Below are 19,934 nucleotides of genomic sequence, written 5' to 3'. Positions count from 1 at the left end.
TAAAATGTGTGTGTGTGTACTTATGTATGCACGCAAGAAGTTATACTTCTATGGCCTAACAAAGCAAAAATCATTAAAATTATTTATATCTCGTGCTATTCTACGTTTTTAGAAAGAACAATTTTGTAAAAATCTTGCAAAGATGGCTTTGACAATTAATTATTACATAATGTATAGCGCTGTATGGGCTTGAACCCTTTGTCTGTCCTAATTATGGATGAAGAAACCAAAAAAAAAATAACGAATAACGCAAGCATCAGAAAATTTTAGGAACCGACTTCAACCTGTTACATTTGAGTAACAGTAATGCGCGTGCATCTTAAAATTTTACTCTGATAATTTTTTTAATAACGCGCCTAAAGAAGTATAACTTCAAAAAGAGCAATTGAAAACTTTAACAAAGAATATGTAATAGTACAAGTACATTTACCAAATGTTTGCCATGCTGAACTTTACCTAGGGGCTTTCACGGACGAGTAGAAAAAGAAAGACTCCGCGCCGTGATATTAGCAAGTGAAGCACCGTTATGCTAGTGTGTGTGCAGTTACGGGGTATACCAGTTATACAACTTTTTCTCCCTTAAATAATATATGGCCACAAATACTTATAAAGTATCGTTTTTACACTTTTTCACAACGCACGACGGTTTTTTTTAAATATTTTATTGAGACGCAAACTGATCAGTCACAGACGATGACAATTCTCATAATGGCCGCCTATCGGCCTATAGTAGTGTGCCCACGCACACGCTATGTATTTACACGTTTATCGGCTTGTTTTGGTGCTACACTATTATGTAAGGTGACACGGAGTCCTTATTTTTTTACTAGTCCATGGGGGCTTACACAGCTTTGGAGGACTTTATCGAGATACGCTTTCACGTCCTCCAAACAACTGAGGTGTAGTACTAGATTAGATATTGATAATTATGCAAAGATGTAACGGACTGGCGTACTGAGTGACACGTCCAAGCGATTTTATAAGAGAGAGTCCGTGATTTCATTGAGAATCGAAGGATTTCATTTGTATCAATGTTTATTTATTTCTTACCGGAGTAATTCACAATAAATCCCATTTTGTGATTGTAGTACAGATCTGATTTTTCTTGTATTTATTGAGGACATCGGACACACTTTTACAGTTTTCTTGTGGCTTTCAAGTTTACAAAAAAATGTAACAAAATTTTAGTATCTGATTATAGCATAAACATGAAAACGATATATTTTAAACTATACATAACCCATTTCAAATGATTACAATATTATGTCTTATAAATTACATTTATCCGAATAAAAATTATTATTGTAAATCTTAATATATATAAATTACGTGACACGTTGTTTGTCCGCGATGGACTCCTAAACGAATGAACCGATTTTAATGGGGATTACTTCATGGAGTGCAGTTAGTCCAACTTGAGATATAGGATAGTTTTTATTTCTACGGGATCCATAATTATTTTTGTTTTCAATATTTGTTTTGTATGGATATATTTTCTATGAGAGAATTTAGTGACGCACGCTTGGACTGTTCCGCTGTGAAACAATTTCATTATAACAACAGTGAGTATTTTTTACGAAATAATTCTTGATGTTTTGAAATATTAGTGGCAAATTCCTCTAAAACAGTATTTTTTTTATTATATACAGAACAACGTCTCTCAGGGGAGCTAGTATAGTTATAAGATTTGTGTTTTCTTATAAATTTAGCTAATTCCAACTATATGATTTTTTTATGGAATAGGAGAACAAACGAGCGTACGGGTCACCTGTTGTTAAGTGATCACCGCCGCCCACAATCTCTTGCAACACCAGAGGAATCACAGGAGCGTTGCCGGCCTTTAAGGAAGGTGTACGCGCTTTTTTTGATTTTTTGACACAATACTTGAATTATGCCACCATCTACACATACGCTTAAGGGGATTATAATAGAAGGTAGTATTTTCCTACACAAATAAAGAAAAAGTCTTTTGTGATCTGGAATTCTGAAAAGTGTTAAAATTAAGCGATTGAACGATATAGGGCGAGTCAATATTGGAATTTATGATTTGGTAAATAGTCTATAAGTCATGATACTTTCTTGTGTCAAGGTTTTGTATTTAGCTTGCCTTTCCCGATAGTTATGAAGAAGCCTTCCTGTGCCTTCTCTGTATGATAATATTTTCAAATCCTTATATTGAACACTTTCAAGTCTATCAATATGAACACAGTAAAACGGAGACCATATACAATAACAATATTCAAGAGTACTTTTTATTATTGTGTTAAATAAACATAATAAGCATAAATTTTTGTCAAATTCTTTTGAAACTCGACAAATGAATCCAGGACGCTTATTATTTTTGTGTATAATATTCTCATAGAGAGGTCGAAATGTCAGTTCATCGTCAAAAAGTACATCTAGATCTTTTGCGATTGACTTACGATTAAATGTTTGACCTGACAGTGTGTAATTAAAAATATTCTGTGCTTTTTTTCTTGAAAAAGACAGAACACTACATTTGGTAATATTCAATGACATTTTATTTATGTTTTTCTTAACTCAGTCAAACCTACCTTTTGTAAAATCGTGCAATGTTGTAATAATATTATACAATGCAACAATATTATAATAAATTTCAAATCATCAGCATGGACATTTAATCTTCGTGATTAGCTCATTGATAAAATGACAAAAAATAAAGGTCCTAAGTGTGATCCTTGAGGAACTCCAGAAGTGACTTTAATTGTACTCGATAGAAAGCCCTTGGCCGCTACTATGACTACGATTTTCCAAATATAAAGAGATCCATCGAATTTAATTACCATGAATTCCGTAGGTTTCTAGCTTGCGTAACAAAATTCCATGGTCAGACATATCGAAGGCCTTAGAAAAATCTGTGAATATAGAGAGGAATGGTTGAAAGTAATTATAATATGTTTAAATATAATTCGATAAACTTGGCCATAGCAGACAAGGTACTGATCGGTCTATCTAGTATCACAGTAGATTCTGAAGAGGTTGAATAAACAGATTCAAAATACGACGAGAATAAATTACGTACCCCTTACCATCGATTAAAGTTTGATTGCCATAAATTATATTCTGAAGAGTAGCAGATTTGCAACGAAGTACAATCTAGTTAAGGTTGAAAGCAAACAGTTACTTAAAACATATATATTTCGGCTATCTTCGTTTTTTACAAGATTATAGCCGTCATCTGTCAATCTATCAATGACTGTACGTTTCATACAATCTTGTGAATCGCTTTTTTCTTATAGGGTTTCGCTAGGCTGTGTAAATTGTTGTATTAATAAAACTTTGCTTGCAAAAGATTCAAGCCCACATTAACACCGTGCATTTAGGTGTCGCAGTTTCAAAGTTAAACAAAGTAGGTTTTCGCTTTTGAAGTTTCTCGGTGTAAAATATTACTATATACGTAATATTAAATGTGCTAAGCTGCAATCGTATTGTCATATCTGGGGTACCTCGACATTATTATGTAAACGGAAATGAAGAAAAATCTATCTTAATAATACATGTATACAATATTTTTAGCTGCCACGGAATGAAAATTTCAAAGAATTATTTTAATTAGTCGAGTTCATATGAAACTTTTGTTATTTCTGTTTAATTTTTTAACAATGAAAATGTACGCTTGAGAAAACTCATATCCAGAATCTTTTATCTTTGAAATCTTTACATTTTTATACAAACCAAACAAAAATTTCCTTCTTTGAGAATTAAGGTCTCTTTGATGTGCGTTATTCGATCTCGACAGACGTTGTCCTGTAAACACGTCTTCAGTTTGAAAAATCAGTCCAGCCGTTAGGAGATGTTCACTATCATGGGCAGGAGTATTATATATGGACTGAATTGAGAATCTAAGCCATTCTCAAATTCACTGGAACACACAGAAAAAATCATCAAAATCGGTACAGCCGTTTAGGAGGAGTTCACTGTGAACACACGTACAGAAGAATTATATATACAAAGATATATAGGTATATATCTATATATATAGCTTTATCTAGCTTTCGGTTGTTGCTCAGTCATATAATTAGACCTTCATTTTGACCTTTGGATATTGTCCCCGCCAATTATCCCATGATGGTAATGAATAACTACAACTTGCACGGAAAACCGGTATTAGGAGTACCCAAACGTGGGTATAGTACCCACGTTTGGGTACTCTCTCTTTGCCTCAAACTCAAGTTTTGACTACAATGAAGAGAAGTATCTCTTAGTTGCTAGTAAGCCGTGGTTAGAGGGTTCGATGCCAGGTGTACAGTTGTAACAAATTTTTAGGGGATTTTTATTTTCCTTAGACATTTATAAGTCTAGCGGGTTGGATGACATTTCTGCCAATGTGTTTAGAACGGGTACCCTAAAATGAATCCGGTACCAACGGTATGTATGCACGCAAGACGTTATACTTCTTTGGCCTAACGACGCAAAAATCATTAGTGCTATTCTACGTTTTTGGAAAAAAAGATTTTGTAAAAATCTTGCTGATATGGCTCTGACAAATAATTATTAAATAATGAACACGGCTGTATGGGTTTGAATCCTTTGCCTGTCCTAATAATGGACTCAACTTCAACGTGTTACTTTTATGTTACAGTGATGCGCGCGCATCTTAAAATTTCACTCCCATCATTTTTTTATAACGCGCCTGAAGAAGCATAACTTCAAAATTCAAATTTGTTGTATGGGAGCCCCCTTAAATATTTATTTTATTCTGTTTTTCTTGTTAGCGGCAACAGAAAAACATCAACGGTGAAAAATTCAACTGCCTAATTATCACGTTCATAAGATAGAGCCTAGTGACAGACTGACAAACAGACAGACTGATGGACAGTGAAGTCTTAGTAACAGGATTCCGTTCTTACCTTTTGGGTACGCCACCCTAAACGAACGAATCACAGTTTAAGTTGCATAAAATATTGTTTAAAAATATTGATGCCATATAATATTATGCTACAAAGATTGTAAGAAGTATTTATATTTATTTTAGACTAGCTGACCCGACAGACGTTATTCTGTATAAAAAATTAAGTTTATTTTTTACCTCCTGAGAGGGTTAGAAAGGTATAAATTCTAATTAGTTATTACTTTTAAACTATTCTTTCAATTTGATTTTTGAACGACGGGGGACACATCAAAGGAAAAACAAAATTGTTGTTTTTATTAAATTCCGAGCATTTTTATATTAATTCACCTTTTAAACCTTCTCTGGACTTCCACAAATAATTCAAGACCAAAATTAGCCAAATCGGTCCAGCCGTTCTCGAGTTTTAGCGAGACTAACGAACAGCAATTCATTTTTATATATATAGATAGATAGATTAGGTACTCAGTACCTACGAAGAAAAGACAAAAGAATTTTACGCCTTGCTATATCGTATCACAAAATACGGTATTATTGGTTTTATACATACATTAGACATGAGATAAATTAAGTTTTATGTTCGCAAATAAAATTAACCCGAGCCTGCGAAGACTATATAATATGTAACATACCAATATATTGGCCCATTGTTTAAAGTAAATATTCAATCGTTTAGAAGCACAATGTTTGGTTGGAACACGAAGCAATAAAGTGATCGTGTTTGTAGCTAACACAAATATGTTGTAAATCAAAGAAATCTACATTAATGCAAAAATATTTTAACCATTTCATTTAAAGTAATGTCAAGTAGAGAGAAATTAATTTTAAACATATTTCCCGAGGTCGCAACAATCGTGCCGCGCACTGCAATCGAGGCCTTCTTGCGGCCTTCGCGTACAAACACGATATAAAATTTAATGAAATTTAAGTACCTATAGGACATAGAGCGGTCATTGGAAATATTTTCATATAAAAGGTTTCATCCCAGGCCTTAATTCTACAATCCAATAACAATGACATCTATTCAATACATTAACGGCCGTTCCCAATTTTCAGTCTATCTCTTACTTGGGATAAAAATTGTAATTATATTTGACTTTTCTGTCCCAATAAACTTATCGACGGTAACTCACCTTGTCCGTACACGCTCTCTGTCAAAGGAACGACGTATAGCTTATCATCGATAGAAGTTTGTATGGAAATTGCAATTCACGCGTCCCAATATAAGGCGATAAGAATACTTATCGGGTATATTGGGCCAGCTTCAGTTTATTCACAGCTAATTAACTGACAGTAGAAGGTAGTAATTTATCTCTATCTGTAGATAGTATATTGGGAACGGCTGTTAACCGTATTTTAGCTAGCTTACGGCCGTTTCCAATAACGTATCTCTAGTTACGGATATATTGCTGTTAAATTGGTTTTAATCATATCTCAATCAGAGGCCTCAAGCAGTTGTTTCAGGTCGCTATTTAACATTAACCGCTATTTAAATTAACATTTATTTAGCTTAAGCGTTGGTGCAACCCAGCCTATGTTAGAGGTTATATAGTACACACCGAAAGTTAATGATTAACAGCCGTATTCAATAATCTATCTATCCTTAGTTTAACTTACTAGAGGTAGACAAATCTATCCTTTTATGCTTACTTACATTTCAATAACCTATCGACATAAAGCATTGAACTATAACTATATTGGACATAACTATGGATAGATAAGATCTTGTCATTAAACGGTGACAGCAGTGTATCCGTAACTAGTAAATACGTTATTGAAAACGGCCGTTAAATGCTTGATACTCAGGTTAACCAAAGAAAACACTAGTAAAATAAATAAAATCAAAGCTTGTTAAAAATAAACGCAACTCTTAGAAGAAAATACAGCATACTTTCACGCCTCTACCTGCGCTATATCAATTGTCAAAGCAAGCTGTGTTGGACATTGCACTCGTTTGAAATTTAATACCTTATCTGAAGGAGCTTGTAAACTAAGTAAAATTACCTTTATTAAGTCCACAAATAGATTTTTCAACGATAAAAAATTCCTTTATCATTTATTTTACAATCGTTCGAAGTTTCTTTATAAATTTTCAGCATTCTTTCGCCAAGGCATATTGGAATTTATAGTCATTGGAATTTTAGCGTGTCTGAATAAGTTTACTGGTGAAGTAATTTTTCTCTTCAAAAAACAATTGATGCTTTAATATAAACTAAGTAACTGTATTATTTCTATCGTCATATAAAAAAGGGTGTACATAAAACCACACGACAGATTAACTTAAAACTTTGTCATCATTAATTAAAACTATGAAATACAGTCGTTCTATATTCGTAAAGTATTATTCAGTTACAGTTTTTTATTTATTAATTCTAAGTATATTTTACGAAACATTTGCGTATTTTTTAAATATACCTGGTAGGCCCAACATATTTCCTTATTATATTCATGAACGTAAGATGTTAAAACTATTAGATTATTTACTTTATCCAATCACCTAATTCCAAAAAAACTAAGCGTTGCATAGCCGATCGTGACGGCTGGGTGTAAAAAATAACCTCAAAATAAAGTCTTTAGCGCGCTTAAAGCATTTTTAATTCAACTATTCGACGACACGCCACAAGTTACGATATCATCCCCACCATCTGGATGTGTGGCGGTCCTCCACAGTGCGGTTTTCAAGGAGCTTTCTTCCTCGTACTACGAAGCTGTGGAATGAGCTTCCTTGTGCGGTGTTTCCGGGACGATACGACATACCCATCTTCCCACCTTCAAGAAAAGCTCCTATTCCATAAAAAAAAAATATGCTCGACAGCTGGTTAATTGAGCAGTTTTCGTACTTTAAGATTCCTGCAAGGTGCTTTGTCGACATTCAATAGCCTTCTTGCCTTTACAACGAATCTTTTTTAGAATAAAAGTATCGTTTTAAAAATTCAGAATTGAAACTGCAGCTTATTAATTAATTAATTAGTTTGCAATGTAAAGTATCGGTTAGATTACTAAGGCCTACTTATTTTCAACTTAATGATCGTCTGAACCGAACGAATGGAAAAAATTATGAAATTCAGAGGCCGGCGCGGAGGCCAAAGTGAAAACAATTTTTCACTTGACATTCTATCTTGTATCGCTATATACACATAGGCGTGTAAATCTTGTAGCAAATTAATTATACTAATTTGTTTTGAAGTTTCTCTCAAATAGTAACGATTTTAATCAAACATCGTAACTAAGTAAGTAAACTCATATCATCCTCTAAACACCGCGCAAGGAAGCTTATTCCATAGTTTTCTTGTATATACACAGTGTATACGGCAGAAAGTTTCTAGAAATCGCACTAAAGATCTTACAAATTATATCCAAATTTGTGGCGCATCGTGTGAAATTGGAATTCGGTGGAATGAATCCAGGTCAAACAGCTTCTTTGACAGATACGCTCCCCTTGATAAATTCGGAAGAAGATATACAACAACGCACCGCCAGTTGATCATTGACCGTTCACAGAGTACCTACTAAAAGAAAAGAGCTTTTTAAAAGAAATCTGTATATTAAACAGATAAATAAGAACGTATTGAAGAATGAAGGCGTCTGGAAGCATGAATGTCATTTCATATTTTGATACTTGAAATAGGGGCTACTTTTTCCGTAATAAGACTACTTAATTGGATCCATCCATTTTTCGTGCAGGCTTAGCTGATTACATAAACTAGCAACACCCTTCCTGGGATGTTTGCAGACTTATCAAGCGATCTCATTTTCGAGGTTTTTCCCGTTGGTTGTCTACTCCTTTTTACTCTAGGATTATATGTGAGACCTTTTCTTCTTAGATCTATTTTTCCTTCGCACTCTGGACTACATGGCATTGTGCCAGGGTCATTGTGACATCCCTTGCCATTATGAACAACTGTGATCCATTGTAAGGTCACGTCATCATCTTACTGAGAAAAGAAAAGGGGAAAAAAAGTCCGCTGAGATTCTTAGGCCCATTCTTCGCAGTTCGCAGAGTTTTGACGTTCAATGAGTGATTTTTGGGACGGTGGCTATATCATTATCAAAATAAATATATAAAAATGATAAAAATCGGCCTGGCATTTAGTCTGTATATAACGAAGCCCTTTGATAGTGTATGACACAAGGCCCTTCTGTCAAAGTTCCATCATTTGGGCTTCTCGAGAGTTTACGCAAGCGGACCACCAGCTTTCTCACTGGGCGCAGCATATAGGTCATTGTCGGTGGTTACAAGTACAGTAAAACTTGAAGACGGCCCACATTCTGGCGCTCTCACAAAGCGCAGGTCCGGACACATATGGAGTATTGCTGGTGGCATCTCTGGTCTCTTGCTCCCCAGTATCAGTACACCGATGACTGCGTGCAACGCAGAGCTGATTTGAGCTGGTTCGATGAGCTGTTTAACCTGATTACTGCCGCCAGATTCCTCATCATCTGCAGCATCTGGATATGTGGCGTTCCTCCACAGTGCGGTTTTTAAAGGACTGTTTTCCACGTACAACCAAACTCTGGAATAAGTTTCCTTGTGTGGTATTTCCAGGACGATACGACATGGGTGCTTTCAAAAAAAGTGCGTACATCGTTTTATAAGGCCGACAACGCTCCTGTGATTCCTCTGGGATTGCAAGAGAAAGTGGGCGGCGGATCACTTAACATCAGACGACCCATACGCTGGTTTGTCATCCCCATCCATTGAAATATCCAACATTATTGAAATCTCAGCAAAGGCAGTTTATAACAATAAAATAATAAAAAAAATCTTGTTTTCGCTCCTAAAATAATAAAAAGTAAAGAATGGAAAATTTGCTTCAAAAATAAAAAAATAAAAATCTCTCAGGCATCTAAATGATTATGTCACATACGCGAAACATTCCGCATACCAATTTTTTATGCAACGATTTTTGTATCAACAAGTTTGAACACGTTTTCCGAGAAGAACACACAGAATTGGTTTTTCAATCATTATTCAGTTTACTTATTATGGATATAAAATTATATCCATATACAAATTGCCAACTTCTGAAATTTTCATTGAAGAAATTTGATAATAAGTTTCATTTGTAACCGAGTTTTGCTGCATTGCGAGCGTATCCGACATCACAAGACGTTATAGTTTCAGATAAACATAAATTTTGAGATCGTCTATCATAAAGTTGTAGGATGAGTTGAAATTTATAGTATCGGGGGTTCTTGTACATTTGTTTCTATCCAATAGTCATTATTGTACCATTTCAAGAATTATTTAACTCAATTCAAATTAACGAAGGTGTTTGAATCATCTCATTTGAACAAAACAAATCTTATAAATATATCTACAATTATTATAACATTAAATTAAAACTTTCATTACATGGAAGTGTACCAAGAATACTGGCAGCATTTGCGCGTTGGATAGCTAGGCTGATCAGTTGTAGCCCTATTGAGGCGCGTTGATATTACTTTGTACATTCTCCGCGCTTCTGGGCCACACGAGCCAAGTGTCTCGACACCAAACGTCAGAAAGATGTAAAACCGACATATTCGCTTGCTGTCTTCGGCAGTCGAAGCAGCAGCAAATAAGGGAGGAAATTTAGTTTAATAAGTATCTATAAAAAAAGGAACTTAACTTTAACTCGTAGATTGCGTATTTGAACAGAGCTGTCTGTCTTTTATAATTTAAAGTGTCAAAAAGCATAGGATGCACTCTTTGATCACAATATATACTGCCAGAAAATAGCATGTTCGTTTTTTGTTCGTGACGCCTGCTGAATTGGAACGCTAGTTAATAATATGATTGTCAATATGCGTATCACTCCGGCTAGTGATAAAATTTAACCACATTAATGTCGATATGGCGTGCAAGTATGTGCTCTAGGACATCACAGGATATTTTGCCTTGCGATGGCAAGTGTCCGAGAAAGGGCGCTGGTGTGAGACGCGAGTTGCTGACACTCTGGCTCCTTTTCATGTCCACGCTACTTCAGTTGTACGGGGGTGTTGCTTCGACTACCAAAGAAGAGAAAGCATACATCACAAATATGTCGGTCTTAGTGAGTTACACTTGGCCCGTGGAGCCCAGAGGCGTGGAGAACGTACAAATTACTACGACTAAGTGTATTTAATTTTTATAACAAATTATCCACCCCTCGTAACCGATAATATACATTCCGCCACCTAAAGAAAGATCATTTAAGCCTATCCGATTAAACTCTACGGACCATGTGCTTAAGGCGCTATAGTCCTAAAAAGTAACATTTTTGAAAATCTACTTAAAATACTTCTACAAATACTACGGTTTCAATTTTTTGAAATGTTTATCTTCATTTCTTTATCTAAACTATTGCAGTTTCGAATACAAAATTACGAAAAAAAATCTCAATAGATTTATTTTTTGAAAAATAAATAGGCTTTTTTATTTGAATTCCTTTATATTTTCATAAAACTTTGATAGCTATAAACACAAAACTTATTTTATTCGATAGTTTATTAGTATTTATAAATTGTCCTCATGTGTTTTATCAATACGCTTTGTGAATTATTTTATATTAATCTTTTTCGTAATAAACCAAACGCGACGCCTTGGTTGTATACTTGCTCATGCCAGTAATACGCCCGTGACCACTGTCAAAGACGGTACTGCGTAGGTTTCTCTCGGGCTCACATTACGAAAGATTTTAGCAAACAAGTACAAATTGGGAATCATAGAAGAAAAATGATGATGATGCGACAACATATTTGTTAAAATATATAGGTAAATGGAAGTCGGAAAGTACTAAAATAAAATGAATGTAATATTATTTTGAATATTATGCCACGCGGGATTTTCGTATGTATGTAATTTAGGGAAGTTTGAAATCCAAGATGGCCGCTGCGCAAATTTATGATTTCAACAATATGGGTATCATTACCGAGGTTCTCGAGGGTGCAGTGAAGGAATTTGGTATCATTTCAAAAAACCAAGATGGCCGTCGCGCATCGGAAGCGCGGCAGCCATCTTGTCTTTCAAAAATGACCCCAAATTCGTTCTATGCACCCGTTCTCTGCACCTTCGAGAACCTCGGATACGATACCCATATTGTTGAAATCATAATTTTGCGCGGCGGCCATCTTGGTTTTCAAAAATGATTCCAAATTCGTTCTCTGCACCCTCGAGAACCTCAGATACGATATCCAAATTGTTGAAATCATAATTTTGCGCAGCAGCCATCTTGGATTAAAAAAAAGAACCTGCACGATACAAGGCTAGTAGGGAAGATGTACTATGGAAGCCCGAGAGTAAGAAATACTCTTCCTCAATCGGTGTCAATAGCCCTAGAAAAAAAAAAAACCTCCTCCTCTTCTTGAACAAAAACGTATCAAATTTCCGTGACGTGTCCGTTTCATTTGTAAAAATTTAACCCTCATGCGCCTAAAGACGTTTCACTTCAAAAATATCACATTTCGTACTCTTGCACAACTGTAACTTTTATAAAATATTACGCGGTCCTTCCGGGGTGGGGTCGTTGACCCGCATCGCTCGGCTCATGTCTCAGCTATGCCCGCGCCGTTCGTATATCTAACGCTATAGATATACGTTCGAGCCCTTTTTGCCTAAACTGTGGGGAAAACGTCGCCTTAAGCGTTTTGTACAGTAATAAGCATCCTGCAGAAAAACTTTTACCTTGCTCAAAATTAGGTAAATCCCAAAAAATGATAGTCGATTGTCGAAAATAGAAGGTGATACATAGTTTCTAACTGTGTAGTGTTACAACTACTTCAAGAGCATTGCAAGTCTGGTGTCATCATGGAACAATAATGAAGAAGACCGATTAACGTGTCAGAGCTGTTTTCCGCGTGTTGCGTGATAATCTATAAAATTATTAAATTAAGGAATTTCTCACATTAATCATTTGACATTATTGCCTTTTTATTTTATTAACGTCGGCATAAAAATATAAGTATCTAAAGTTAATTCTCAACAATAATGATCATATCATCAGATTTAAATAAGAATAATTTTTACAAACCACAATTTGATGCATATTATGAACCGCGACGAGACTGATTTTTTAAATTTTAATCTTATAGTTTAGGTCTGGAAATATTTACTCTAAAATCTGAAAATATGCATCTTTAATTTTTATTCAAAGTGGCTTAAAATTCATGTTTATAAGAATAGCAATGACTTTTTATAAGTTCAGTTCAATAATACATCACACTGAGATTCACCTAATACCTAGCAGATGAAGAGTTTAATTGTATTTGGCTCCGTTCCATATCTGTGTAATGCCATCAAAGCGTTGCGTTTTTCTCCGCGGTTTTTATATCCGTTGGTGCTAGTTATTATATAAATGAGAGATATAAGAAGAAAAATATTTCAAATATAGTATTATATGCTTACGGCAGGGCACATAGTCCGACGGACAGATGGCCGTTGGGGCTGTAAAGTCCTCAAATGGCGACCTCGTTTCGGAAGACGCAGTGTTGGTAGGTAGATAAATGGATCGACGATCTAGTTAAGATTGCCGGAGAACGTTGGATGACGGCATCGCATGGCCGATCGTCGTGGAAATCTTTGGGGGAGGCCTTTGTTGCCGTTGAGGCTCATGATGATAACCTCAGGTGATGGGAATTGGTGAGGCAAGGGTCTAAGGCACAGAAATAGGGGTCAAGAAATGCGTGCGTAAACTCCGGCCTTTAAGCTGTTATTCGCTATGCTCCAAGCTTGAAGGTGCCTAAGTCGTATCGATTCGGGTTTCCCGAATCTGCCGTTTATTGATTCCACATAGTAGCTGTGCGAGGTCAGAAGTTTCTCACAAATCACGCTTTTGTAGAAAGCCAATCGTAAACATGATACGGGCTGCATTTTGATGTCATATCCTTTGGTGGAATCCATTTGCTGGTATCAACCCGAACAACTCCTCTGAACAATGATAGTCCCCCGTGATAAATGATGTAGAAGATGTTGGGAGAACCAACATTTCTACGCAACGCCAAAGAATCTTAAAAATTTATAAACGATGCGGGAATCGAACTCGTGACCTCTCGGGTTCCATCCGATTGCTCTTCCAATTGAATATTTGGATATCCAACAACGTTATCGTAAAATGGGCCGTATTGAAAGCACTTAGGTACTTTAAGTATTTAGCATGACAAGTAGCTCTTTGCTTAAATTCGACAAGAATTAAATTCCATTTAGAGGATTGATATAGATTACTTATTCATTCAGATCAAAGCAGTTTTTGTTGAGTACTGTATTAAGAGCTGTGCCAATTTATCATAATTCTCTACTTTAATTTTCTACTTACATTACTAAGTGAATGTAAATCATACAAGGGTGACACTGTTTACTAAGTTTATTAATAGCAGAAATTTTTGAGACAACGTGATATATTTATTTATATTATATTAAACTAGCCGTTCCCTCCCGCTTCGCTGGGCGTATTTTAAAAGCATGGAACGTTGGAATTCGAAGTCGCCATAAACCATATAGGATAAATTTCACATCGAATGGTGGTAGTTTCATGTCGTTAAGATCAGTGGTTTAGGCGTAAAAGAGCCTCAAACAAAGACGATTTTCATTATATATATATAGATTAGATCTAAAAAATTTCTCCAAATTTATCTCCATTAAAAGTATGAGTAAAAGTCGCTTCCTATTCGTAACTTAAACTTTATTAAGTTAAGTCAAAACGTTCATTGTATATTATCTTCTTGCATAATATAGACTAAAATATTTTGTAGTCTGTAACTGTAGTCTAAATACAACTATACATGTTTGGTCAATTATAATAGCGGCGAACGTTTCGCCTTGTATTTTTTATTTTTATTATATTTAATGAATGCATTTGGCAACTTTAATTGTTTTTGCAGAACGACGTCGATGTTAATAGACCACGGTCGATAATTTTTGAAACCTACTTTCCAATTTCCTTTAATTATTGTTATATTCTCATTCTTTTCCAATGGGTTTCATCCTACTAAATTTTTTCCCCTTTTTACCATTTTTAAAGGCTTTGGCCCTGGTCTATAAGTGAAAGCGTTATAGGAAAATTTTAACCACAGCAATCACAATAGCGTGACCTTCTTTTAGGTCCCATATCCATGTGGTAACTGGCTGGTAAGCAGTCTGTTGTATATTGAATAATAAGAATAGCCTTGCATAAAAGCCACACAACCATACGGTGAGTGAGTTTGAACTTGAGTTGTTGTTACATCTATTGACATTAAATTAAAAACTAGTAAGTATTACGCAAACTTAAGTATTTACTTATTATAAAATAGCTGACCTGACAGACGTTGGTCTATTCATAATAAAAAAAAAAACACTTGTGGTAGGAATTTCGTAAAATCTGTTATTAGCTGACCTCTTCTCGGTGAAAGGACTATCCCTACAAAATTTCAAGTCTCTACGCCTTATAGTCCCAGAGATATCATGATGAGTCAATATATAGGCGGAAATCTCTTATATAGATCAGGAAGTTGTACTATACTATGTTAGGAATACTGTATAACATATAACATGAAAATATTTCAGGATAATAAATGACACTTACAAATTTTTTCGGAAAGACCTGGAGTGAAACCGCGTGAGATGCTTAGGACCTATCGCAATGGAGTAGGTGGGCTCTGCCCCAGCTAGGGGTAACAGGAACTAAAGTTAGTCCTGACTTTCTTAACACGCTTTTATTAGCTTTTTTATGAAAATAAGGGACGAGACGAGCAAGATATTCAGCCGATAGTAATTGATACGCCCTACACATTACAATGCAGTGCCGCTCAGAATTCTTGAAAATCTCATAAATTCTGAGCGCTCGTCACCTTGAGACATAAGATGTAAAGTCTCATTTGCCCAGGAATTTCACTAGCTGTGCCATCCTTCAGACCGAAACACAGTAATATTTACACATTACTGCTTCACGGCAGAAATAGGCGCCGTTGTGGAACCCATAATCTAACCGGCTTAGCTTCATACGTATGTTAGTATCTATGTTACGAAAATTTTGAACACACTTATCACCCAGTTTAAGTGCACACCTATCAAGAACCGATGACACTACCATAATTTATACAGTCTATCCCACATTTATTACCTTGGTAGGTATGTCTGTTTGTATGTAACGGAATCTGGGTGGGTTTCGACTCCATTCCAACAAAGTTTGAAATTAATGAGAATTTGAAACTTTGCAAACTGGTCAAGGATCGGTGTTAATTTAATAATTTATATATGTCCCATTTTTCTTATCAGGATCTTCAGAATAAGCGATTTGTTAATGTTTGATACCCGGCAGTGTCTTTGTGACAAAGTCTATGGCCCGTGCTAAGTCGTTACGACACTATCATCTTAAGACGAAAAAAGGAAAAATAAATAATAATAAGAAAAAAATTTAAAAAACACTGTTATAAAGAAAATAAAAAAAAATATTTTACTATATAAAAATCATAATGTGTATTTTGAGATATCATCAAATCTACTCTACCTTTATTTTATGAATAAAACACTTAAATATCAAAGTGTCATAAAGCAAAAATGTCTCTTTACGAAAAAAAAAAATTTATTATTACTTGTTTTTATTTGTTTGTTCCTACTACGAATAAATAGTGTGATTACATTACTCGTAGTTTATGCTTATTATAACGTGTTTTTTAATATTTTCCCACTATTATTTATTTATTACAGAATATCATGTACGGATAATTTTACTTGGGTCCGGTTATAAGTCTTTTCAAAAAGTTCTAATTTTGCCAAAGAAATGGTTTTCTTTGGTTAATGGTTGAATTTTCGATGTAAAAGCGCAAAGTGTTACCATTAGTAAAGGCAACTACAAAATCATGAATACATTAAAATAATCACATTTACTCCAATGCCAATGTAGCTAAGTTCCATATATTTTCCTAAGTATTGATTCGGACAAAATACTACGTCTTTACTGACCTAGTTTATTTACAAGGAAAGAACTAACATTATATTTATGAACATATATTATTGGCTACAATATTTGTAACTTAAGTGCCAATAATGAAATTATAATTAAATATATCCCCTGGATATTGCACACTACACTTTTTTGTTATTCGAGGTAAAATTATATTGAGTATGTTCCAAAAAAATCTGTGTTTATTTGTAGTTGTTTGTTAATAATAAAAAAAAAATAAAGAATTGTAATTTCATACTTAATAATAGTCCTTCGCATTGCCAAACCCAGGGATTTTTCATAGGAAAGGTAGTTTATAATTAATACTCCCTGTGCTGCCGACCGTCTTTGTATCTTCTATGACGTGATTTATGTTGTAAAAAACCCCTCGTTACAAGATCGTTCTAATGTTGGACCTTTCGCTAAGCATAAGGCTGTGTTTGAATTCGCACTGCAAAACTCCAAAGCTAACACTCTGTTTGTAACCATTACTGCTTAACTTTATCGTGGAGATAATATTGAACGCGAAAAGCTGTTACGTCGTGTTGTACTAAAATTTACTTTTAAATTGGATACTGTTTATCATTACATTGTTGAGTCTCCCGTTTATATCATATTGACGGACACATCCTTTCCCTTTCCTTTCATATCCGTCTCTCTTTCTATTATTGCCGACTTTTGCGATATTAAGAGACGCACTTACATAAACGGATTTGTATTAGCGAATAAAGCGTTTAACTGCAGCATTTTTGTTCACACTCTCCTTCAAGTAATAAATTCCTAATCGACGAATTATAGTAACCAATTAATATGCTAGTAGCATAGAGGTAATACATAATAAAAATTTAAAACACGGTTTAGGATAAACAAAAATCACCTACCTTGTGGCCTTACTATGGCTAGAGATAGAGTGGCAACAGACAAGTATAATTTAATCACGAAGTTGCACCTCCTCATCAACCTTATTAGTTAGCTGGAACCCATAGTCAATTGGAGGAAAGTCCCGATCGATTTACCGAACGCAATCCGGCCACACATGGAGGATTTGCAAGGCGGATCCTGCGGCGGCCGCTACGGACTTCGTATCCGTAAATCCGTCGAGGCCGCCAAGCGCGACCGCGACAATCGCGCGTTTAATCCCTATCTAATTTCGGTCGATGGTGTAGCGTAGGATACTCGCGCATGACTAGAGTGGACGCCCTGGCGGCTGGCTCGGTGCAAGCGTATCACGTGCGCAGAACGTCGCGCACGATCGATAGCAATAGGCGTGCGTTGCGGCCGCGGCTCGACTCACGGCACACCAGCCACATCCAAATACAACGCGACTCTCACCCCTAATTCACATGACAACATGACGTTGGACATGGAACTACCTGCGACGTCATATTGCTAATGTACAATCGCAAAAGCGCGCGCGATATAAAACGGCCGCAGTTCGCTATTTATCTATTCATGGGTTTATTGTAGTCTAGTTATAATATGTATTTATAAATGGCAATCACTTTTTAAATATACTATGCTACACACAATTACATTATAGTGTAGAAGTTACATAATACTGTATAGCTATCCCATGTAGAAACTAAATTTTCTCTAAAGCTGCGTTTAATTTTAATGAGTTCTGTACATGTCGTTTTTAACATAAACATTTTTATTACACTATATTGCTTTTATTCATTAAATTTTTTCTGATAATTTATAATATTATGTAGCCCAATAAAATAGTATATTTTAATTTCATCTTAACAACTGCCCGCGTTCCCGTAAAAAAGATCCATAAGAGTTGAACGGACGAACAGCGAAGTGATCCGATAATGGTTCCTTTTATTTGGAAGAGGAGGATAAACGAAGGTTCGGGTCACCTGATGCTTAACGAAAATCGTTCCCCACATTCTCCTGGAACAACAGAAGAATAACGGGACCGTTGCTGGCCTTTTACCTTTTACTCCCTTTTTAATTCACGGAATAAGGAATGCTACTCTCTGTCGCTGTTTATCACAACTATAGTAATGGCATCCACAGGATTAAACCATTCCAAGACACTGATAAAGGCATTCAATAACAGAAACGAAAATGAAGCCGTATCATCATCTATTGAGCAGGAAAAACCTATGCATACTCACCAGGATGCTAACTGGGCACTGCCACCTAAATAAGCACTCAGTGTGGTCGGAATAAAAAACGAAAGAACTTGCAGATTTTGCCTTGAGGCCGATAAAACGCCTCTTCATCTCGTCTGCAATTGCGGCCCACAAATACATAAGCGTAGCACCATCCCTGGCGACTATACCCTGCTCGTAGATGCTCTTTGTAATACTCGCTTCAAGCAGATACTGCGGTTTGTAAATGCGGCAGGGCTTGACGACGAGCTATAAGTATGAGTGGCGAACACAATAGTCCAATTCTGGACGCGGTGTTACTAGGACCCAATGAGGACTAGCGAAATAGCCACCCTCTGCAAATAATAATAATAGTAACGGCTCCATCTATATAGCATCTACGCAAGCCAGGAATGGAATGAGCTAACAGATTTTGTACTTTATTGGGCTCAATTCTAAAATATTATCGGTGTCAATTTTTGCGTTATTATATCCGCATTCAGCCTCATTGAATTTTCAAAAGCTTATTCATTTTTGTTGCTTCCATTACTCAGTGTGGGTACAGTGAAAAAGAAATGGCAGTTGTAGAGACAGCCGATGCAAGTGAAAACTTATTGGATAATAAATAATACAAATTTTACAAACGCGAAAATAAATAAGATGATTTAAAAACAATTTTAAATAATATGAAATATTCAAACGCCTAAATAAATTCGAGAATTTAAAATAATTTCCTACACAAATTAAAATTTAAAAAAAAAATATGATCGAAGCGATCGTGCGAGCGCTCTTAAACTGATCCAACCGTTCGAGTGAAGTCCCGTTCATTTGTCTTGATATGACTCGTTCAACTCTCAGATTGTGGTTTCATCTAGAGGATCTACTTTGGAGTGACGTAGGACGTCATCTTGTTCAACTATAAGTGGAAAAGCGCTCGCACGGAACGCGAGATGTTGCGGGTTCCAGTCCCGCAACGTTCATAAATTTTGTTAACAAATTTAAGTTGTGTAATAATTAATCCCAGAATTGAGTCTTACACTTAAAAGAAATAAAAAATTGTTTAAATAATTTTCTGTTATTTATTTT

General features: G+C 35.5%; 1 protein-coding gene across 4 annotated transcripts in view; it reads right to left on the bottom strand.

Moving 5' to 3' along the window:
* Positions 1 to 17,951, bottom strand: part of LOC126978338 (glucose transporter type 1) — a 60,601-nt gene extending 42,650 nt beyond the window's left edge. For all 4 annotated transcript variants that reach the window (XM_050827078.1, XM_050827080.1, XM_050827079.1 and 1 more), the window contains exon 1: positions 17,631 to 17,951. The gene's annotated coding sequence lies outside the window, so the exon portion shown is untranslated. The remainder of the gene's footprint in view (positions 1 to 17,630) is intronic.
* Between the last annotated feature and the right edge of the window lie 1,983 nt (positions 17,952 to 19,934).

This window comes from Leptidea sinapis, chromosome Z (genome assembly GCF_905404315.1).
Source record: "Leptidea sinapis chromosome Z, ilLepSina1.1, whole genome shotgun sequence".
Taxonomy (NCBI): Eukaryota; Metazoa; Arthropoda; class Insecta; order Lepidoptera; family Pieridae; genus Leptidea; species Leptidea sinapis.
This window is presented reverse-complemented; position numbering and strand designations above follow the sequence as displayed.